We start from the raw sequence: 9,120 nt of genomic DNA, 5'->3' as shown, positions 1-9,120 counted from the left end.
ACCAAACTTAAGAAATAGAACCTTTGGCTGGGCGTGGTGGCTCACGCCTGTAATCCTAGCACTTTGGGAGGCCAAGGCAGGCAGATCACCTGAGGTCAGGAGTTTGAGAGCAGCCTGGCCAACATGGTGAAACCCCGTCTCTACTAAAAATACAAAAATATTAGCTGGGCATGGTGGCAGGTGCCTGTAATGTAACCCCCGCTTCATGGGAGGCTGAGGTGGGAGAATCACTTGAACCCAGGAGGCAGGGGTTGCGGTGGGCCGAGATTGTGCCATTGCACTCCAGCCTTGGTGACGAGAGAAACTCCGTCTCAAAAAATATATATACATAAAAGAAATAAAACCTTATCAGTACCTGTAGCACCCTGTGTGCCCCTCCCTTGTCACGTCCTCTTTGAGAGGTATCTTGAAGGGAATATGAAATCTTGGCCAGGCAACTGGAGGATTCGTGACTGCAGGTGGTGTTTTCATGATTTTTTCCTGCTTTAGCTAGAACGTTAGGGAAGGGATGATGTGGGAGGTAAATGGCTGAAATTCTGTCGGATTTGTGTTTGTGGCCCACGGCTCCTGATACCAGAAAGAAGGGCCTTTTTCTGGGGTTGGAGTATTTCTTAAGAGTCCTGAGAAAAATGTGATTGCCTTGAGCTAACTGACCTTCTGCAGAGGACCTTAAACTGAATTTCCAAGTTATTAATATCGGGATTCACAGACTTTGGAGAATAGCAGGTATGACTTGGAAAGATGTACAGGAAGGAGCCGCAACAATATATATTTATAGGCTCTGATGTCCACAGTGACAACTTGAGCACCATGAATACTAAGCAAAATGGAACTGGAGATAAAGTATAACACAAAAGATGGGATTGAGGGCAGGAGGGAATGCGACCTGGTCAGCAACTTGGTAAATCCAACTTGCTATGCTTTTAAGGAAGTTGTTTTCTGATGTTACAGGCAACATCAGAATTACTGAATTGAATTCTGAGGTAGTACTTTAAGGAAATGCGTTCTTCTGCCCCTATTCTTTGGAATACTTGGCTAAGTTCTTAGTTTTTGATATCATAAAAATTCAAAGTATTCTGTTCTAAGAGCCATTTCAAACAATTGACTAGAATTTCAGAGCAATTACATGAGAGTAATACCAATAGAGTTTTTAAGTTACCCATAGTCCTATATCCCTAACAAGTACGTTCATGCTTGCATGTTCTCTTCTCATGTTTACTGTGTGCTTACTTTCTTAGTAATGGCATGTAGAAATTGTTTAAGCAGGAATAATTCTCGAGATAATTTTGTGTGTTTCCTTTTTTCTTTTTAAGGTATGTATTGGGTGGAGGAGCATTATGTATTGAACTTCTCACAAAACAGGTGATTATTTTCTTATAATACTCAATTTTCACCCTCAATAGAGTGTTTCGATTATGTAAGTTAGGTTGTAAGTAGAAGGTTCTCTTAAAGAAATTTTAGTGTTTTTTTTTCATAGCTCCTACTTTCAAGAATGAAAAAGGTAAACCAGTAAAATGAGATTGTACTTGGTGCTGAATCTATGCTAGGATAGGCATTAAGAGTGACCTTTATTTAAGGTTCTAATTTGCTCATGTAGGCCACTTGGAATGTCAGTTTGTTGTTTTTGGTGAGATTCTGGAAATGGTCCAATTTTACTTTTTCCCCTTGACTCCAGACTTTTTAACACTGATGTGCTGCTGTTGAGGCATATGCCATTTTCTTAGGCCTTCCCAAGTGGGAATCAGGAATGCTGCTGTTTTCTAGAGATGTTTTCTTCTTTCTGTAGGGCTGAAGCAGTGCCTACTCGACAGAACCAGTCATCATACAAAGAAATGCCACGTGACTCAAAGGCAAAGCCAGAGTGCAGCTTGGAGCAAAGAAGGTATTTTATTAAGAATTTTACATAAACCATAAGATATATTTTATATTACTTTGTGAGCCTTCTGCCTGTCTTGACTTAATTCTTTTTGAGAGAATTTGTTTCATTTTCATTTCGTTTGTTTTCTTCTTGTTACACAGATGATCTATAGAAAATATAGAAGTATCATTTCTTTATTATTGCTTTTTTCTCCCCTCTGTGCCTGTGCTTACCAAGTCTTTTTATTTTTTGCTTTTTATTAACTCTTTCAATCTTCTTAATAACTTAAAAAGAGGGTATTACTAATATCTGCATCTTGTGGATGAGGTAACTGAAGGTAGGTAACTTGTCCAGGGTTACAGGTGGCAGAGCAAGGATTAAAACCAGACCGTCTGGCTGCCCAAGGCCCGACCAAGAGGAGCTGAGAGCAAGCCACAGGGGAGAAAGATGTTGGTCGGGCTGGTTTCCTGTTCAGTTACCATGAAACGCAGGCTTAACCTTAATTCTAGGACATTACCAAGAGAGCCTTCCAAAGCCATAGGTTTTTTACCATGACCGTGACTTTTAGCAAGAATTTGTGGTTTAAAGGCAACATGGTGCTCTAAGAAGCTTCCGTTCACTCTTAGGGAGGGACTGGTAGTTGAGCTAAATAGTGAAATCCTGGAGCACACAGCCTTTAGGGCAGCTTCTGACCTATTTCTATGGTCAGGAAGGACACCTGTCTTTCCCTGCTGCCTACAGCCTCCAGTTATTCACCTTCAGAATTCCCTAGTCTGTGATCACATTCAGATGAGAGATCTGTTTTTTTTTTCCAGGATAGGAGGAAGTGAGTCACCACCTATACTAAGCAGTCTAGTCTTCCGTGTATAAATGAGCAAGGTTGGGGAGCCAAATTTGAGAACCTTGTGTAATCCTGACATTCTCCAAGAGAATCCAAGAGAATGTCAGGATTACGTACGGTGGTAAAGTGGTCTCGTTAGTTGTCTCCACAGCTCTCATCAGAAGCAGACACAGTTACTTTTTGTAGGAAAGCATCTCTAACTTAAGCCTGTAGGATTCCCAAAGACTAAAGGCAGGCAACTATGAATTCAGTGAAATCATAGCATTCAAGTAGTTAACCCGCTGTATTTGAGAATTATCAGAAACAATGCATAATATGTTTCCCAAAGACTGTAGGTTTTGGAATTATCAGATACAGAATACAGACTTCAAATACTAGAATTGTGAAAAAATAGTTACATGTGAAATAAATCTATTATATAAAAAAAGATGGACTCATAAAATTGAGCGAGCAGTAAGACCACCAGGAATGATGAGGAAGACCTGAAAGGAAAATGGATGAAATAGAACTTACAGAAATAAAATATATAGCTGGGTATGGTGGCTCACACCTGTAATCCCAGCACTTTTTGCAAGGCTGAGGCGGGAGGATGGCATGAGCCCAGGAGTTGCAGACAAGCCTGGGCAGCATGGTGAGAACTCATTTCTCCAAAAAATATCCCACCACCACCAAAACAAAAATAAATAAAAAGAAAAAAGTTAGCTGTGTATGGGGCACCTACCTGCCTATAGTCCCAGCTACTCAGGAGGCTGGGGTAGGAGGATTACTTGAGCCCAGGAGGCCAAGGCGGCAGGTGCGTGCCCCTGCAGTCCAGCCTGGGTGACAGAGTGAGACTTTGTCTCAGAATAAAATGGAATAAGGAAATATACAATGGAATTGTTGAAATAAGAAACTGACTGGGTGGATTAGACACCAGCAGAAAGGATTAATTGGTTAGACCATTATCTCCAAAAAGTAAGTCCGTATGTTACACAGACAGACATGAGGATAAATGATAGGGCAGAAGTTGGTGGGGTTGGCGGGGAGAGGGAGATCAGAATGAGGTCTAAAATATGTCTTAGTGGAATCCCGGGAGGAGATATTAAAATTATATTGGAAAGTGAGAGAAATGGAAGTTCTAAAGGTGACAGAAGGAAGTCCACATTAATCAGTCACAACAAATGTAAATGGACTAAAGTTACCAGTTAGACAGATGGAACTAATAAAACAACATCCAGCTGTTTTAATCCATCTTATTGAAAATATGAGGATGTGAAAAGATTGAAAGTTTTTATAAAGGAGAGAGAGTGATAAAGATATGCCAGTATACATTAACCAAAAACAAGTGATGGAGCTTCAGTTTCAAACAAGATAGGATTTTGGAACACAAAGCATTAGTAACAACTTGATGCTAAATGACTGTTAATTAGGATGTAGCAATTTTCATATTTTATTTACCTATCAAAGTAGACTCAAAATACAGAGGAAAAACTGATAAAACCACAGGGAGAAACTGACAGGTCTGCCATTGTGTTTGGAGATTTCAACATACCCTGCTTACCATAAGTAAGTTACACAGAATGCCTATATATAGATTTCAATAACCCCTGAATGGACGTGATATAATGGACAAATACAGACCTCTGTACCCAATAATCAGATATTCTATATTCTTCTCAAGCATATGTGGACTGTGGGAGAAACATTAATTATATATTAATCCATTAAGCAAGTCAGAAGATTGAAAAACAATTCATACCATCCACACCATAAAACTTATAATTTAAATATGAAGCAATTAAGGTTAGAAGTTAATAATGAAGAGATTAACCAAAAGCTACATGAATTTGGAAGTTAAACACCCTTGTAATTCCTAGTTTAAAAAATCCGATGAAATTGTAGAATGCTTAGAATTGAACCATAGTTAAAATAGGAAACTTCTATCTACCCCTCTCTCGCCCTCTCCCTCCCTCCAAGGCCCAATTCTTATATTTCTGCTTGTTAATTTGCTATAGTTAATTCGGATATATACAAAGACTAAGAACAATTCCTTGAATATGGTGACAACCTGTACCTGGAATAGTCCAAATCCTAATTACCCTGATTCCTCCACCAACAGTTCCCAAACTGGTGTACTAGAAAGTCTTCCGAATGCTCTTTGGAAAAAAAAACAAAAACATCGTGGCCATATAAATTCATTGTTCTGAGAGGTCCCGTTGAATTTACCAAGCATTTCCCAAATTGATTTATTCATCAATAACCCCAAGATGCTGGGATTACAGGTGTGAGCCACCATGTCCAGCCTTCCATAAGGCATGTAAAGGCACTTCCAAAGGTAGAATCAACAGACTTTCCAAAAGTCAGTGGCAAGATCTCTAGACTCAGACGCGCCTTCAAGTTCCAACCCCCAGCAACCCAAAGCCAATGAATTGTCCTCCCAGAATAGCATCAGATAGCAATTAGAACGTGGTCCTCGAATTCTCCAGATCAGCTCCAAAAACATATATACTATTAACGGGAAATATTGTGAACTGAAGTCTTTAACAGATAACATTAATCAAAAACATTTCTATGGGTAAACGATTATATATAAAATAGGTTTCTCACCAACAAAAGCCTCTATAAATTTCAGGCTGATGACAATTTAACTTATGTTTTAAATGCATAATTATGTCAAATAAATGCATCTACAAAGGCCTGAATACAATCTGAGTCTAAGGTGCCCCCGTCTTCTCAGTTTCACATTTGATTATACGTGTATTTGAGAGAACATCACTCATTATTTGTTTTGGGAGTATTGTCAAATATTATCCAGTATTTCAGATATTATTGAAACTAGTTGATTGGAAGTCAATGGCACTGTTTCTACTAAAAGTAGGATCCTAATCAGTAGACAGAGACGTATAAGAATAGTCATTCTACATCGACAAAGTGTCAGTATCAGGCAGTGGCTTCAAAGCCAAAGTGGTGGTTGGATGGAAAGTGGAATTTTAATTGGCGAAGGAGGCAGATAGTAAGACATGTTGATTCAATAATAACGTGAAGTCCAGGAAAGCCTGTGGCTGTAAAGAATGTTGAGCCATAGAGTCCATGGGAGATAGGAAAGGGGGCCTCGAAATATTCAGGCTTGTAGAAGGGTAGAGTAAATATCTAAGGCAATTGTGATGGATAGTGCTTGAAGTATTTGCTTTCGACTACCTTCTATCAGGCTGTCTACAAACTTGGAAGTTTCTTGAGGGCAAGAATGAAGTCTTTTACAGCTTCTGGCATGCCTCTGTGTACCCACCGCATCCTCAATAAATAATTGGTTACCCTACTTTGTCATACAATATAGGACATACTTAGCTGGACAGCACTATGTGATTTGATCGCACCTAACCTGTGAGTGGAGAATCACAGTGTTGAATCTGTTTAAAAACAACACTCCCTATTCCCTTTCACCTGCATAATATATTCGATTTGGTTTCTAGTAATGTTGATTCTACCCATATGTTTTTAGGTAATAGTGCCATCTGTGATGTGCCTAAGTAAAATTATACCAAGAATTCTATGGCGGCAAAGCTAATGCACTGCTCTTTGTTTTGATTAAGATTTTGGACGTTTGAAAATATAAATTCAGATATTGGACTGTGAGGGTTTTATTTTGGAGGTTGGAGGAGATTGAAATGTTGGGGTAAAACTGCTAGGCTCCTTTGGGACTTGTCTGTCGGGGTGGGGAGAGTATACAAGTTAACCAAATCTTGTAAATTCTCACAGTGCTTAGCTTTGTGACTGTACAAAAACTGGCATTGTTTTTCATAGGTCTCAGTGGAGAAATGTAAGCTGTGAGTTTAACATCCTGTTTACTGTGTTTTGGCCAGGATTTTGCAAGCTTTTGTGGAGAAAATTATATTGCTTTTTTTATCCTCTTTGTAACATATATGTATATCAGTATGTTTCCTTGTGTTTTACTATGGTAAAATTGTATCTTGCATATAGAGAAATAAGTCTATTAGGGTGAATTTAAAAAAGTCTTTACTCTGAGGTGGCAGCCTTGTATAATGAACCATATGTTTAAGCCTTATAAATACATCACACTAGAGCCCAGCATGGTGGCATGCGCCTGTAATCTCAGCCACTTGGGAGGCTGAGGCAGGAGGATCGCTTGAATCTAGGAGTTTTAGACCAGCCTGGGCTACATAATGAGATCCCATCTCAGTCAGTCAACCAATCAATCAGTTACACAAAAAAGATCAAGATCTTTCTTGCTCTTTTAGAATGTCTTTCCCAAACATTCTAACAAATGTCTCGGTGTCTAAAACAATGAAAAGGGTTTATGACAGAGTTACAGCAGTCATCAGAGAAAAATCCTGGACAGATTGCAAATGTATACCAGTTGTGAATTTCTATGACTGCAATTGAAATCCAACATTATTTTTGTACGGTCTTCTTGGGTGTATCTGTGTTTAATAACTTGTTTTCAAATTTAGAGGACTGTAGCTATGGTTTCTTCTTAAAGACCTTGACCTTGAGGGGCTCACAGTTTAATGGAAGAGAGAACTGGAAACCAAGAATTAAATGCGGAGAGTGAGGTTCTGCAGTACAGGGTGTATACAGGGTGCAGAGAAGCACTGTGGTACCATGTTCTGGCCTCATCTTCTACTGCTGTAGACTTCCTGAAATGCCGTTTCCTGACCCTACCTGGACCTCTCTCTGTAGGTGCCGTTCTATCTCCTTGCAAACCTTTTCTACACCTTAAGTGCCTGCGGAAGTTCTGTTTCTTCAGAAGCTTCTTGAAGCCTGCCTCTAGCTCATCCAAATAATTGTTTTGTCTACATCTCTGTTATTTCTTTATAAATAATTACAGCCAATTCTTATTATTTGCAGTAGTAATATTCTATAAAGTTGCCCGGAACACTGAATTAACCAAATAGCAAACCCTCGTTTCCAGGGTAAATATGTACATAAATACATATGTCACGTAGGTTATCATCTTAATTCCTAAAAACAACTCATCCTGGTAGATTGAATTTTCTTTATTTCCAAAAGAATAAAGGAAGTACAGAATTGTAAGTGATTTGTCTGAGGCCACTCCACTAACAGGTGCCAGTGTTATGATTCAGACCCCGTCCAACTGTCCCCAGAGCCACAGCTTCTTGCACTACCCTGCAGTGTCCTCTACTGTCTCTGTCCTCAGGTCATCTTTGTATGAGAGTTGAAACAAGCAGACCAAGGTCACTTTATTTGACCTTAGCTTGGGACGTGTGCAAAGAGTGACAGAGTTTTCACTACTGTGTGTCTATCCAGGAGCCACCTTGAAAGTGCCACAAGTATTAATTTGGGGAGTACAAAGACATTTTAGCAAGTAAGCTAATTTGCAAATATGGGATACACAAATAATGAGGGTCAACTGTATTTGTAAGTGACTGCTAGGGTCTGTTTCATGGTAATCCCTTCCCCCAAGAGTGTGGAATGTTTCTTTAGCTTCTTTGATAGTTTACTTATTCATTCATGTATTTATTAAGTACTTACTATAAGCGAGACTCTGCTTTAATCTGTGTGAAGAAGCTAGAGATTAAGGTCCTGCCCTGTGGATTTTATGTTAGAGTAAGAAAGACAGATAGCTAAGTCTGGAGCTCGGGGGGCGAGGCCTAGGTTGGAATTATAGATTCACTTGGCCAGGGTGAAACCTGGTGTGCCCCCTTCTGCTTCACATCCACAGATATACTTCCAGAACATTTCTGTTCTATTCTTGTGTATAAAATCCTCCTTTTGAGCCTCTCTCCATTGATGCATGTCCACCTTTACTTTTGTTGATTTTGAGGCCACTTGCCCATGTAGCTGACAGGATATTGAAGAAGAATCATACTGACCTGGCTCTGCTACCTACCAGCTGAGTTACTTTGGTCAAGCTCTTGGACTTCTGAGCCTGTTTCCTAATTTCAAAAGTGGTGATATGATGTGTTAGGCACTGGTGGGTTGCAAGGAAGAGGCACACATGTATTCCCTTTGTGATGAGGGCCGAATGTTAACTTGGATGGAAAGTCATCCAAGCAGCCATATTGTCTCTGGCCTTAGTACTTTCAAAACCTCACAGAACATTAATTTCGCAGTATTTAGGGTAGGACTTGAGCTCTGAAGACCTATAGTGTGGTTATTTGTTCATATGGCTGTTTTCCATACTAGACCATGAGCTCCATAAGGGCAGGATCTACAGTTTCATCTTTCTATCCTAGGCACTCAGTTCACTGCCTGATACATAGTAATAGAGGCATAAATGTTTCAAAAGTTGAGGAATTTTCAACACTTCCTGAAAGAATAGGAAAATATAAAGGCTTCTCAGAGAAGATATTATTTAAACTTTTATTTTTGAGATGATGTCTCAGTCTGTCACCCAAGATGGAGTGCAATGGCACGATCTCAGCTCACTGCAACCTCTGCCTCCCAGGTTCAAGCAATTATC

Source organism: Pongo pygmaeus, chromosome 16, assembly GCF_028885625.2.
Source record: "Pongo pygmaeus isolate AG05252 chromosome 16, NHGRI_mPonPyg2-v2.0_pri, whole genome shotgun sequence".
NCBI classification, from domain to species: domain Eukaryota; kingdom Metazoa; phylum Chordata; class Mammalia; order Primates; family Hominidae; genus Pongo; species Pongo pygmaeus.
Note: the sequence above shows the minus strand (reverse complement) of the source record.